The sequence below is a fragment of the Symphalangus syndactylus genome, chromosome 18, assembly GCF_028878055.3.
Source record: "Symphalangus syndactylus isolate Jambi chromosome 18, NHGRI_mSymSyn1-v2.1_pri, whole genome shotgun sequence".
NCBI classification, from domain to species: Eukaryota; Metazoa; Chordata; class Mammalia; order Primates; family Hylobatidae; genus Symphalangus; species Symphalangus syndactylus.
The window spans coordinates 83,190,553-83,205,693 of NC_072440.2; the positions used below are offsets into that span (position 1 = coordinate 83,190,553).

General features: G+C 50.5%; 1 protein-coding gene across 3 annotated transcripts in view; it reads right to left on the reverse strand.

The window, feature by feature from the left end:
- The window catches only part of TOGARAM2 (TOG array regulator of axonemal microtubules 2), a 69,439-nt gene extending 63,735 nt beyond the window's left edge, over positions 1 to 5,704 (reverse strand). For all 3 annotated transcript variants that reach the window (XM_055252672.2, XM_055252671.2, XM_055252670.2), the window contains exon 1: positions 5,464 to 5,704. The gene's annotated coding sequence lies outside the window, so the exon portion shown is untranslated. The remainder of the gene's footprint in view (positions 1 to 5,463) is intronic.
- Between the last annotated feature and the right edge of the window lie 9,437 nt (positions 5,705 to 15,141).

Genomic DNA, 15,141 nt, shown 5'->3' on the forward strand with positions numbered 1-15,141 from the left:
GGTTGAGGCCACAGAGCTACTAAGTAGAAGAGTCAGGGCTGATGGTTTCTGCTCATGGAGGTGGCAGTATTTCAGGGCATTTATTCAGGAGTCAACAGGGTTAAATTCCATCACCTACTAGCTGGGTGACTTCGGGCACATGATTAAAGTTCTCTGAGTCTCCATTTAACTGTGAGATGGAAATAATAATATCTATCTCCAAGGTTATTGAGAATATTCCAAAAAATATGAGAAACATTTAATAGGCCGATTGGGCCCAAGAGCTCAATCTACAGTGGCTATTAATAGTATTGGTTGTTTTGTAACTGTTTTGCTGTGTTCAGATGTTCAGGAAGCGGGGAAATGTCCCTTTTGAAAGTCTTTGGGCCAAGAAGCCACAGAGGCCTGGCTGAGGCTGGACAGCAACACCGAGGTGCCACCTTGTGCAGCAGGAGGTCCTTCCACTTCCTGAGCTGTCGAGGGTGAGCAGGAAGCAGTGGGCAGGCTGGGGCGGGACACTTCCAACAGGGGTCAAGTACCACGTTGCTGGGAAGAACCTTTCTTAACAGAACAGTCTGTTCAGGAGGCAGTTCACACGTGAATCTAATGACCTCCCAGGACAGGGCAGAGGAAGTGGTCAGAAACCCAAAGCAGCACTTCCCAATTGTTTTATGCCCAATGCAGCTGAAGAATGTGGCCATCCATTTATAACAGCAGCTCAGGGTGGGTGTCTCGAGTTGGGGGTAGATGGGCCACAGCACTTAAAACAGCCCCCCACCAACCCCAGGAAATTCTGATGTGAGAATTAATGGTCTAAAAGATATAGGAAAGCCTAGGGTGAGAGAAAGTTTTATTTAGGCTGTTTTTGAAAAACAATGAGATAGGTGACAAGCAGGGCCGCCATGTTTGATTGTCTAGGTTGGGCACTGCACAAGGGCATCCTAATTAAGGAGACATCTCTCACACTACATCTTTTTTTTTTTGGAGACACAGTTTCACTCTGTCGGCCAGGCTGGAGGGCAGTGCCATGATCTCAGCTCACTGCAACCTCCACCTCCCAGGTTCAAGCAGTTCTCCTGCCTCAGCCTCGCAAGTAGCTGGGATTACAGGCATGTGCCACCACTCCCAGCTAGTTATTTTTTTGTGTGTATTATTAGTAGTGACGGGGTTTTGCCATGTTGGCCAGGCTGGTCTCGAACTCCTGACCTCAAGTGATCCACCCACCTCAGCCTCCCAAAATGCTGGGATTACAGGCATAAGCCTCACACTACATCTTCTCCAAAGTCCTGGCAATGTTGTTTTAGACAATGACTGTACATATTTGTACATTCATTTCAGTCTTTTTCTGATGAATAGAAGTGTCTTGAGAAAGAGACATCTTTTTCTAATTCACAAAGGAACCATATGAGTGGGCTGTGGTCCTAGTAACAAAGCATATGTAACTTATACACAAATTTACAAAATTCAAAATCTTCTGAACCTGCCCCCACCTTTGTGTATCGTGTTGGTGCAGATATAAATTAGAGATTGATCAGAACTTGGCCTAGTAATTTAACAGAATTTCCCGTGCCTTTCTCTGGTCACTAAATTTCAAGCTGTAAGGGGACTTGGAGGTCAGCTAGTTTCCTCCCTTGTAAATGAGGAGTTAATGAGCCAAGATCATACCATTGCACTCCAGCCTGGGCAACAAGAGCAAAACTCCAACTCAAAACAAAAAAATGAAAAACAAAACAAAACAAAACCCCAGCAATTTAGTTCTGGAGGCTGGGAAGTCCAAGATCAAGGTGCCAGCTGATTCCGCTCCTGGTGAGGACTCACTTCCTGGATTGCAGGTAGCTATCTTCCCTTTGTCCTCATATGGCAGAGAGAGAGAGAGAGAGAGAGAGCAAGCTCTCTGGTCTCTTCTTCTAAGGATACTAACCCATCATGAGAGAAACACCCTCACAATCTCATCTGAATCTAATTACCTCCCAAAGGCTCCACCTCCTAATACCAACACATGGGGGGTTAGGCTTTAACATCTGCATTTGTGGGATACATGCATTCAGTCTACAACACCTACATAAGGCCATCAGGAGCCAATACCCATTCCATGGCCCATACCCCTATAGGCATCACACTGGCTGCCAGCTGGCAAGGCCTTCAGCAGGACTGGAAGGAAAGCTTCCTTTTCCAGCTTCCCATCAAGGCCTCCCCAAAATGGTCACCTTGCTGCTGCAGTGCCTGGTCAGAGCCCGTGTAGTGTGCTCCCAAGGATTAAGGTTTTTGGAGGGGTTGGATACCACTGCATCAATCCTGCCTGAAATCACACAGCCATTGGCTGGGGCTTGGAAGTCTTCTGCTGGCCATGAGATTTCCACCATCGAGGTAAGAGTTATCCTAGCACTTGATCATAGTCCTGGAGTCTCGAATGAAAAATGGCTTGGTCCACTGCCCCAGGAATGCCTTCTGCAGGGTTTGGCTGATCAGGTGAGGATTCCTGCCCAGTAGTGGGAGCTTGAATCTTCAAACTATAGACTGTGAACAAACACATGTACTCGGAGGATCAGAAGGGACTAGGAAGCAAGAAAGCATCTTGTCCAAAGTCTCAGCAAAGATGTATTGGCATGACTCTAGCATCTGAATGTCTGTCACACCCCAGGAAAGGGCTCTTGGCAAAGGCCTCCCTGCAGGAAGCTCAGAAGACTTCAGATCCCCGGCCCTGTCCCTTCCCAATGGCCCAGGAGAAAGTCGACTTTCTTGAATAGGAGCCAGAGTTTTGCATGTGCCTCTCCAGGACATACACCAGGTTTTGCCTGGGAAATGTAAATGGCTTCTGTGGAGGGACATTTTTTTTTCTGTCTTTGTTTTATTGAAGAGAAATCCAAGACCCAGGAAGGGATGTGAGTTGGGCCAAGAACCAGAGGTTTTAAAACACAAAATGGGAAACTCAGACTTCCAGACAGACTGGCTCTGTAACTCAAACACTAAGTACGTGGAAGAGTGATTGGTCCTCCAAGAAGAAGGATGGAGGAATGGGGAGGGCAGAGAGAAAAATGGGGCTCAAAATCCTGAGCATCATGAGGGGCTGAGATCACAGAGAGCGGAGGAAGAGAGGCACCCAACAGAGGAGGAAAGAGGGGAGGAAGAAGGGCTGGGGGCAGATGCCCAACCCCCTGGTAATCAAGAAAATACAAACGAGATGCTACCACCATCCCACAAAGATGGGCAAAAATTGAGATGGGCAGCAATGCCACGTGCTAGTGAGAGCACAGAGCAATGGGAGCACTCACAACAGCTGGCAGGTGAGATGCAAATGGGCACAACCCCTTGGGAAAGTGGTCTGGCTTTACCTGATAAGGCTAAAAATGCACAAACCTAATGTTCAGCAATTCCACTCCTAGGAACCCACCCTTGAGAAAATCTTGCACAGGTGATCCAGGAAAGGAGCTCAAGAGTGTCCAGAGCAGTGCCATGGATAATGGCCAAAATCTGGAAAAAATCTAAATGTCCAACAGGAAAATGAACGAATAAATCATGGTGCACTCACAACATAGAATATTACAGGGCAATGAAACAAACGACTGCCCCACTCAACACCATGGATGATGCCACAGCGTAATGTTTAGTGAAAGATGCCAGACCCAAAAGACTACACAGGGTATGACCCTACTTCTGTAAAGTTCAAAGGAAGACAAAATTACATCGAGTGTTTAGAAATGCATACATAGGCCCGGCGTGGTGGCTCACACCTGTGATCCCAGCACTTTGGGAGGCCAAGGCAGGCATATCACCTGAGCCAGGAATTTGAGACCAGGCTGAGCAACATGGAAAAAACCCATCTCTACAAAAAAACAAACAAACAAACAAACAAACAAAAATATATATATATACACACACACACACAAAGATTAGCCGGGCATGGTGGTGTGCACCTGTACACCCAGCTACTTGGGAAGCTGAGGTCAGAGGAACACTTGAGCCTAGGAGGCGGAGGTTGCAGTGAACTGAGATCGTGCCACTGCACTCCCACCTGGGGGACAGAGTGAAACCTTGTCTCAAAAAATGAAGCGAAATTAAATTAAAATAAAAATGCAGACATAGATGGAAAACTTGATAGAAAATCAAGGAAAAATTAACCCTAAGGGGAAGGGAGGCAGCTGTGATAAGGACAGGGCCCATGGGGGTGCGTTCTGGGAGGCGGCCAGTTTTTCTATTTCTTGGCCTGGGAGGTGGCTACATGGACATTCACTTTATAATTATTCCTCACACTCTGCATGCATTTTATGCATTCTTCTGTCTGCAATAATAAACTTCCAGCCTCTGTGCTGGTGAGCAGAGTCTGGTGCCTCTGCGGTGGCTGTGGGGTCAATGGGAGGATGCGCTGCCCTCAGAGGCAGGTCTCTCCAGAGCTCAGGTTGACATCTCCCCATCCCTTGCCCCCAACTACCTCCCCCTTTCTTCAAATCTGTTAGTCTCAGGCTCCATGGGCTGAAACTGAGCCAGTCCTGGGAGCCAGCCTGTGGCTAGAAGGCTGCAGGGCCGTCTCTTGCAGGGCATTGGTGAGAAGGGCGAGGGACTGCCCAGTTCAGGATAGAAGCGATTATGGGCCCCTCATACCACTTCCTGGGGCCAGGCACCAGTGCCCTGTGGCCTGCCTCAGTGATGCTCCAACAGAGCACGGGCCCCAGTCCCTCCCCTCCCAGCACTCCTGAGGAAATGGCAGCCCTCTGAGGTCCCCCGCCAGCACCAGCCCTTGTCCTGGAGAAGTGACTGGCATAATCTTAGTTTCAGGAGACTGAAATGCGCTCCAGAAAGGAACACGCCAATCTCCACCGTGACAACAGCATCAACAACAGTAACTTCCGCTCTGCACATGGGCTAATGTGCCAGCTGCCCTCCTGACTGTCTCCATGCTCACAGACAGCACCAAGAGAGGCTTTTTTAAAACCCTTCTTCACAGATGAGAGACCTGAGGCTCAGAGAAGCAAAGAGCTCAAGTCCACACAGCCAGAAAGAGGTGGGGTTAGAATTCAAACCCAGAGCAGAGCCCCTCCAAGACCTATGCTCTCACGGGGTGCCCCAGCACCCCTAAGCACAGGTGCCATCCCCACAGCATGCCCCCACCCCTCCTGGCACCATTGCCCGCAGCACCCCAGGAAGCCATTGCCCTGTGAAGGGTTCACCCTGAGGCAGAGAGCACTGCCCACAGAGGCCATGACTCGGGGAAGGGGCCAGCCCAGGCCAGCCCCTCCTTCCATGGCTCGCAGTGCTCAGAGAGCAGTGAGTCCAACCTCCTCCCCTAGAGCTGCCACATGAAGGCCCAGAGTGGGTCAGGGACATCCCCACGGTCACACAGCCTCCATGTCACGGCAGGATGCTTTTTCTTTCACTGTGCATTTGTGCTTGCTCCAGTTCGGGTCCTTATCCCTCCCTCCAAGGACTTCAGGGGTCCTGACCCACCCTCCCTACAACAGACGGCTTGGTGGACCTATTGCCTCTCACCTCTCTGTCCAGAGGCCAAACCCCTGTCACTGGAGGAATCCAGGGTCCTTGGCCTCTATAGAGACGTTGATGCTCATGGGCCCAGGGAGGCAAGGACGGGGCAGCCCCAGGCCTGACCCACCCTGGCCCCCACCAGCCACGCAGTCCTGGGCCGCAGCCTCCTGTCTGAGCAGGTGCTGGGTGGCCACGAGCCCCACTGCTGGCGTGCTCCAGCTCTCAGCAAAGCTCTCCTTGAATAAACAAGGCTGCATAGCAACCACTCGCTGAAGGAGCCCATAGCTCCCTGCGCGGGGGAGAGACCGAGCCGAGAGACTTTTCCCCTTGGTCTCATTGCCTCTGTGGCTCACCGGAGCACAGGCACTCCCAAGCGGCCGACCTGTCCTCTGGGGTCATGGACACCACAGAAAGAGAGAGCACTGGGCCCCCCTGCCTGGTGACTGCAGCCAGGAAGTGCATAGCTGGCTTGGTGCAGGGATGTTGTTGGTAGAACCCTTGGTTTTGCTCACATGGCCTCTGGGCTCAATCTGCTTCTGCTTACTAACTCTTCTAGAGGCAGAAAGAGAGAGTGAGCATCCAGGCCTTGGCAGCAAGCAGCTGGGTTTGAATCCTGATCCTGCTACTTCCAGCTGTGTGCCCTCTGGTCAGAACTTTACCTTTCTTGATCTCAGTTTCTTCATCTATAAAATGGGTACAACAATAGTACTGACTTGATAGGGTTGCTGTAAGGATTTCAAAGGTGCATGTAACAGCTTGTAATTTTGTCTAGCACTTGGTAGGCTCTCCATCACTTCCCCAGAAATCCTTGCAGAGCAGGAAGCCTGTGGCCTTCATCCCAACCAGATTTCTCCACCTTAACTTTTGGAAAATGTGAATCCTAGCAGCCCATGTGTGCTTCCTCACTGAACCCAGGCTCTTGGGCAGAAATCCCAGGCTAGCATCCTCTCCCTGGAATGACAGCCAGTCCCACTCCTCATGCTACCCCCTTCTAGCCCTCACCATCCAGGGGACACACGGTGGAAGCCAAGGACTCAATTTGTATGCAGGCTTGCAAACAGCCACTCGCCCAAAGACAATATGAAGTTTCCCAGGCAGCTCCTCCCCATATTCTGTACAAAGGAATCAGCAGGTGTGTGGAACACACAGAGAGGGCTGGTGGGAGGCCAACTACACCCCACGAGACCTGGGCCGCTGAAATCCTTGCACACGGATAGCTCCTTCCTGGGACTCTCTCCTCTTCCCTGAGATGGCCAGGGAGGGCGGGCCTTGGGAGTAGCTGCTGTCATTTACCAAGATCCAGGAGGGAGCAAGGAGGGCCAGCCAATTATGACTGACAACAAGGTTCCCCTGGGGCAGGTGCTGGCCTCAAGCCAGAGGTCACAGCTGACAAGGCGAACGGAACTCCTGAACTCCCTCTGGCAGAGGCCCAGAAAGGAGGCACTTCCTCCAAACTAGGGACAGTGGCTCTGCGGATTCCCCTTGGGAGACAGGTATGAAGATGCCCAGGTGGGGAAAGAGAGGCCTGGCAAGTTAAGCCCTTGCCCCAAGCCACACAGCTTGTGAGAGCGAGTCAACCATGGGAACCCAGGGCAGGGATGTGACAAGGCAGGTTTTGGTGTCCCTCATCTCTGGCAGGGAGACCGTGTGTGTGCAGCTCCCCCAAAGCCCACTGCTTGAGTCGGAGCTTCTAGAACACAGATCCGATGGCCGTGCCCTGCTGGACACCGCTCGTGGCCCCTGCTGTCCTTGGGGTAAGGGCCAGACTTAGCACCATGGCTGGCAAGCCCCTCTAATCAGTCCCCACTTCATCCTCCTTCGGCTCCCGGGCTCTCCACACTCTGCCTCCCCTGGATGGCCGAGCATTATGAGTTCCCAAGGTGGGCTGGCCACGCTCTGTGCCAAGTGCTAGAGACACAAGAGGCAGCACAGCCTGCCCTCAGGAGCTGAGTGATGGAGAGAGGCCCCAGCAGGTAACCCCCTGCTCGTTCCTGTGTTACCTGCAATAAGGGAGGATCGATAGCACAGCACAGCCCTTAAGAACCAGGGCTCTGAAGCCCCTGGATTCCAGACTGGATTCTGATCCCAGCAATGACATCTTAGGCAAGAAACAAACTCTCTAAGTCTTGGTTCTTTCACATGCCTAGCAGGGAGGCTGCAGATCCTCCCTCCCTGGGGTGGCTCCAGTGACCCTCAGTGTGCCCACCAGGCACGGAGCACGCACTCACCACTGTGACCATGGACAGAGAGTGAATCCCAGGGGCAGTGAGGTGTGACATCCACATGAAATCCCCAAGGTAAGGAGCAGGTCAGGTGAGGAGCGTGGGTGGAAACCGCTGAGGCAAACACAACCTGAGCCCCGGGCCTCTGGGGGAGCCAGGAGCTGCCCGGAAGGATTGGGGCACTCCAGGTGGGGAGGGCAGCCAGGCTGCCACCTGGAAGCTCTCCGGAACTCCCCTGAAGAGATCTCAGAAAGAAAGGGACACGAATCCAGCCCTCAGTCATTTGTTGTGACTTCTTTTCTCATTCTAAAAAAATATTTTCATACTTAATTTTGTTTTCTTTCTTAAAGAAGCCCCCAAATTGTTTAAGCCTCGAGCCTCGCAAAACCTGTATCGACCCCTGGTGGAAGGGCGGCCAGACCCTTGGAAGAGGGTCAACAGCTACGAAGGAAGCCAGATGTCACCTGTCTCCTCCAGTGCCCAGTGTTCCCAGTCATCGCCCCAACTCTCCTGGGTGTGCTCACACTGGCCTGCTCCCACCCCCAAAACCAATGAACAAATACTTGATGTGAATGAATTAAACTGACTCATGATTCAGAATCACAAGCTGGGAAGAGGGCTCTTGAAAGCACCAAATAAGTAGCCCCTCCACATCCACAGGGGATAGCCCCCATCTGCCCCAGAAAGCCACTCAAGAGTTCAGAAACCAACATTCTATAACTTTCCATGCTGACGGATTTGGTCAGTGGAAGACTACTAAATTCTGATCCTGTTCCCTCAGTAAAAAGGTCACCAAGAGTCCTCTTGGCCCTTGTTGATTTGTAAAGTGAACAAAGCTGTCTCTATGTCTAGCAACAAGAAGGACTAGATACCCTGAACACACTTCCCATTGCAAATGACCTGAACATCCTATATCCAAATAGTCTCCTGAACATGTAGCTGGGCTATTAGCAGGGGCTTCACTGAGGGGTCTTCTCCTCCCCCTGCTCTGGGATGTAGCTGTCATGCTCCTCTCCTCTCCTGGCCTTTGCTCATGCTGTTCCCTCCACCCCAAAAGCCTTTCCCATATCCCTTCCTGCCTCTTACTTATACCTATCTCCAGCCGGGCACGGTGGCTCATGCCTGTCATCCCAGCACTTTGGGAGGCCAAGGCAGGTAGATCACCTGAGGACAGGGGTTCGAGACCAGCCTGGCCAACATGGTAAAACCCCAACTCTACCAAAATTACAAAAATTAGCTGGGCATGGTGGCGCATGCCTGTAATCTCAGCTACTCAGGAGGCTGAGACAGGAGAATTGCTTGAGCCCAGGAGGCAGAAGTTGCAATGAGTCGAGATTGTGCCACTGCACTCCAGCCTGGATGACAGAATGAGACTCCATTTCAAAACAAAAACAACCAAAAAAAAAAAACCTTACACCTATCTCCCTTGGCCAGTTCCCATCCGCTTGCTCCCAAGGGGAGCACTTACTGACTCTCTAGAAAAGAGGTGCCTCTCATCTGCCTTTCTAGGGCCAGCACTTCCCCACCACAGCACCACTCATCCGCTGACTGTAACTGCCCGCCCCTATCCTGGCCCACCAGCCAGCCACACAGACCTAAACTGTGAGCTCCTTGGGGGCAGGATTCATGCCTTATATCTCTAGAACCAGTGCCAGCCACGGCCCGCAATAGACATTCCACATGCAGCGACTCCAACCTGACTGCACGTGGGGAGAGGAGGTGGCTGGCGGCATGAGAACCCTCTGCCCCTGCAACATTCGCCGCTTCTTCCAGGACCAGACCTGAGATCCAAGCTGCAGACCAGAGTCTCAGCCCCATACATTGTATGGCAGGGAACAGGTAGGGGGAGTTCTGACTCCCTGGGCTGTCGTTGCCCCCTTATAAACCGGGACCATCCCAGGCCCAGCTGGAGGTCAGATCCCAGGGAGCATGGGGAGCGAGGGCTCCTGGTAGGGACCCTAGGAGGTAGAATGCTCAGGCGCCTCCCCCATCTCTGTCTCAGGTACCCATCCCTCAGGATAAGGTGCCCCCAGGCTAAAGATGGCTAGCATATGGCATGGTCAAGGGTTCCAGGCAAGTGGACAGAGGGTCGGTTCCAGTCCTGACTTTGTCACCATTACTGCGTGCCCTCCAACAAGTCCCTGCCCTCCTTGGGCTTCCAAACTGTCATTTGTGATCAGACACTGGGTGACCTCCTGGTCCCTTAGTGCCCTGATGCCCTGTGTCCTGGGCCCTGGCCCAGGCTGAGGAGAAGGGCTGGAAGCCCCCCTCCTTTCACAGGCCACATGCCCCCAGGTAGGAAAGCGGACAATGGAGGCAAGCTGGCACTGCCTCCAGACTGACACTGCGCTGGCTTATCTCCCAAAATACCACTGCCCCAGCCCCTCCAAGGCCAGCCCCAGCCTGGAGAGCCTGGAAGGCCCTGTCAGTACCACAGGCTGGGTGGGGGTGCTCAGACACTGCCAAGGACACAGAACAGGCCCCTCCCCACCAGCACCTGCCACTGGGCTGACGTGTTCCCTGGGAAGTTCCTGGGAAACTGTAGAAAAATGTATGCAACCTAAGCACAGGACCAGAGAGAGGACTAGGCCAAGCCCCTCCTATCACAGATGATGGAGTCACACGGGAATTCAGTGGTAATGACAGGATGGGGACTAAGGCCTTCTGGTTATGCTGCTTCTGGCCCCAGCTGCCCTTCAGGGCTTCTCCCAACAGAAGCCAACCCCTCACCTCACATGCGGTGTGCCTCTCCCTCCTTTCTCCCCATTCCACAAAAGGACGTGTCAGAGAAGAGCAGCTCCCTGCCCCACAGTCACAGGAAAGCTCGAGAGATGGAGGGCAGGGGGAGGGGAGGAGTTAACAGGTGAGTGAATAACTCCAGAAGCTAATGGCAAAAAAGAATTTGGTGGGTTTTTTTTTTTTTTTCTTTTTGAGGCGGAGTCTCGCTCTGTTGCCCAGGCTGGAGTGCAGTGGTATGATCTCCACTCACTGCAAGCTCTGCCTCCCGAGTTCACACCATTCTCCTGCCTCAGCCTCCTGAGTAGCTGGGACTACAGGTGCCTGCCACCACATCCGGCTAATTATTTTGTATTTTTAATAGAGACAGGGTTTCACCGTGTTAGCCAGGATGGTCTCAATCTCTTGACCTCGTGATCTGTCCACCTCGGCCTCCCAAAGTGTTGGGATTACAGGCGTGAGCCACCGCGTCCAGCCCAGAATTTTATATGTTTTTATAAGAACATGCAAAGAAATAGGAAAACGTGTAAAATGCTCCTAAACTTCCAGTTTGTAAAAATTAAGCATATGTTTCACATACTTACAATATGTACATATTCCGGTATGTATATTATAATTTTTTTTAAAAAGCCTCCACCAGCAGGGCCCAGTGGGGACCTGAAATTCCATCCCATCATCAGCAATGAGGAAAGGCATAGGGGTGTGAGGCTGTATCCTGCTTTTGCTGAGATGGTATCATCAAGGCCCAATGGTGATCTGAACATCCAGTCCTACCTAGATCTGTGTGCTAGACCTAAACAGGATAAATGCCCTGCAAAAAAAGAAGACAGAAGAGGACCTAGAATCTCCAACACAATACCCAAAATGTCTAGGAGACAACTGAAAACCACTTATCATACCAAGAACAGGTAAAATAACTTGAATGAGAAGAGGCAATCAATGATGCAACGCCCAGATGACACAGATTTGAGGATTCTCTAACAAGGATTTTTAAACAGTCATCATAAAAATGCTTCAATTTGCAATTATGAATGTGCTTAAAACACATTAAAAAATAAAGCGTCTCGGCCGGGTGCAGTGGCCCACGCCTGTAATCCCAGCACTTTGGGAGGCCGAGGTGGGCAGATCACGAGGTCAGGAGATCGAGACCATCCTGGCTAACACAGTGAAACCCCGTCTCTACTAAAAATACAAAAACATAGCCGGGCGTGGTGACAGGCACCTGTAGTCCCAGCTACTCAGGAGGCTGAAGCAGGAGAATGGCATGAACCCAGGAGGCAGAGCTTGCAGTAAGCCGAGATTGCAGCACTGCACTCCAGCCTGGGCGACAGAGTGAGACTCTGTCTCAAAAAAATAATAATAATAAAAATTAAAAAAATAAAATAAAACATCTCAGCAAAGAAACACAAGACACAAAGAAAAACAACTGGAAGTTTTAGAACTAAAAAATACATAATCTGTCACAGGAGTATAGAGAAAAAAGAAAAAAATTTAAGAAAGAAAAATACAATATAAATAACTCAGCATGAATATGACTATGATAGAGGAAAAAAATCAGTGAACTTGAATATAAAACCATAGAAATTAATAGGAACAACAGAAAAAATATAGACTGAAAAGAAATGAACAAGGCTGGGCGCAGTGGCTCATGGCTGTAATCCCAACAATTTGGGAGGCCGAGGTAGGCAGATCACTTGAGGTCAGAAACTCAAGACAAGACTGGCCAATATAGTGAAACCTTGTCTCTATTAAAAATAATAATAATAATACAAAAATTAGCCAGGCATAGTGGCGCATGCCTATAATCCCACCTACTCAAGAGGCTGAGGCAGGAGAATCACTTGAACCAGGGAGGCAGAGGCTTTAGTGAGCCAAGATCATGCCACTGCACCCCAGCCTAGGTGACACAGCAAGACCCTGTCTCAAAAATTAAAAATAAAAAAGAAATTAACAGAGCCCCAGGGACTGTGGGACTACTACAAAATATCTAACATTTGTATTATTGGAGTTCAAGGACAGAAGAAAGGGTGTGGGTCTGAAAAAGAATTCAAAGAAATAATGGCTGGAAACTCTCCAAATATGGTAAAAGATACTAATCTACAGATCCAAGAGGCCAAGCAACCCCCACATAGGATGAATCCAAAGAAATCCACATCAAGACACATCATTAAGAGGCCGAGGCATGTGGATCACTTGAGGTCAGGGGTTCGAGACCAGCCTGGCCAACATGGTGAAACCCTGTTTCTACTGAAAATAAAAAAATTAGCTGGGAGTGGTGGTGCACGCCTATAATCCCAGCTACTCAGGAGGCTGAGGCAGGAGAATCACTTGAACTCAGGAGGCAGAGGTTGCAGTGAGCCGAGATTGTGCCACTGCACTCCAGCCTGGGTGACAGAGAGAGACTTTGTCTCAGAAAAAAAAAAAAAGGTATATTATAATCAAAGTTCAGAAAACTAAAGACAAAGTCTTGAAAGCAGCTAGAGATAAATGTCCCATTGTCTATAGAGAAACACAATACAAATGAGAGTGGATTTCTCATCAGAAAGCATGGACAACCAAGAGAATGGCAGATTTTTCAAATATTGAAAGAAAAAATCTATTAACCTAGGATTCTACATTTTTCAAAAATAAAGATGAAATCAAGACATTGTTAAAGAAAACTAAGACAATTTGTCACAATCAGACCTACCCGAAAAGAATGGCTGAGGGCAGGTCATTCAAAGTGGTTCATTCCTGTAATCCTAGCACTTAGGGAGGCTGAGGCAGGATGATATCTTGAGGCCAAGAGTTTGAGACCAGCCTGGGCAACACAGCAAGACCCTGAGCCCTACAAAAAACTTTTTTTTTTTTAATTAGCTGGATGTGGTGATGCATGCCTTTGGTCCCAGCTACTTGGGAGGCTGAGGTAGGAGGATTGCTTGAGCCCAGGAGTTTGAGGCTGCAATGAGCCATGATCACACCACTGCACTCCAGCCTGGGTAACAAAGTGAGACCGTGACAAAGGAAAGAAGGCAGGAAGGCAGGAAGGAGGGAGGGAAGGAGGAGAAGAGAGAGGGAGAGGAAAGAAGGAGGGAGGGAGGGAGGGAGGGAGGGAGGAAGGAAGGAAGGAAGGAAGGAAGGAAGGAAGGAAGGAAGGGGAAGGGAAGGAAGGGAAGGAAGGAAAGGAAGGGAAGGAAGGGAAGGAAGGGAGGAAGGGAGGAAAGGAAGGAAGGGAGGAAGGGAGGAAGGGAAGGAAGGGAGGAAAGAAGGAAGGAAGGGGGCTGGGCACGGTGGCTCACGCTTGTAATCCCAGCACTTTGGGAGGCCGAGGCGGGTGGATCATGAGGTCAGGAGATAGAGACCACGGTGAAACCCCGTCTCTACTAAAAAATACAAAAAATTAGCCGGGCGTGGTGGCAGGCGCCTGTAGTCCCAGCTACTCGGAGAGGCTGAGGCAGGAGAACGGCGTGAACCCGGGAGGCGGAGCTTGCAGTGAGCCGAGATTGCGCCACTGCACTCCAGCCTGGGCGACAGAGAGAGACTCCGTCTCAAAAAAAAAAAGAAAAAAAAAGAAAAAGGAAGGGAAGGAAGAGAAGGAAGGGAGGGGCTAAGGGAAGTTCTTCTTCAAACAGAAAGGGGGCAATCATAAAGGAAGGGAACCATAGAGTTGCTGTCCAAGGAAGAAGGCAAGCAGGTGAGGACAGGCTTGAGCCATCTGGATCAGAGCTCGGGGGAGGTGCTGCTCCAGGCCTGGCAGGGAAATGCCAAATCTGTGTTGAAATCTGCTTCTCCTCATCACCCTGTGGGAAGGATGTCAGCCAATCACAGCCCACACAGAGGAAAGAGGATGTGAAGGTGCAGGACTCTAGACCACATCATAGGAGCAACAGCGAAGACATAAAGAGGACTCGGAGGCAAACAAGAGGGCTCCATTCTGCCAGTGGCGGGATAACCAGCCACGAGGGACTAGGCTTGGCCATGTGGCTCGGACACTAATTAATAGGAGTGTAGGAGGACAGACTTCTTAACAAATGGCTCTAACAAAAGGCTTTCCATTCTTAGAGGTGTTCAAAAAGCCAGACAGCAACCTTCCAGGATGTTTCATAGGAAGCAGGCTCTTTCCACCCCAATCTCCCAGCCCCCAGCCCTACCAAGAACCTTTCTAGCTCAGGGACCCTGGAATATGGAGGACATGTAAGACACAGTCCCCTGCATGCCAGGTGGAGCCTATGTTCTATTCCAACTATGGTCTGGAATCATGCCTTTGGCCAGACCTGCCCCAGGGCCAGTGGGAATCTCCAGCCCAGCCATTCTCCAAGTGTGTTTTGTGGAACAAATGAAGATTGTGGAAAGAAATACAGGACAAAGAAGAAAAAAATGTTCTATGGTAAGGGAAGTTTGGGAAACATGAACTTAAATGATGCTGAGGCTGCATCTGAAGGTGATGAGTTATCTCTGTTATAACAGAGTCAGTTACACATAAAACTCGTTCTCCTCTTTCCCCTCTTCTCACTACTCCACTTGACTAGTCTAAGTAAATAATACTGACCAGGGCCAGTGGCTCACACCTGTAATCCCAGCACTTTGGGAGGCCGAGGTGGGCAGATTACCTGAGCTCAGGAGTTCAGTGACAAAAGAGCAAAACCACCCTGGGCAACATGCTGAAACCCCACCTCTACTAAAATACAAAAAAATTAGCCAGGCGTGCTGGCGTGTGCCTGTAATCCCAGTTACTCGGGAGGCTGAG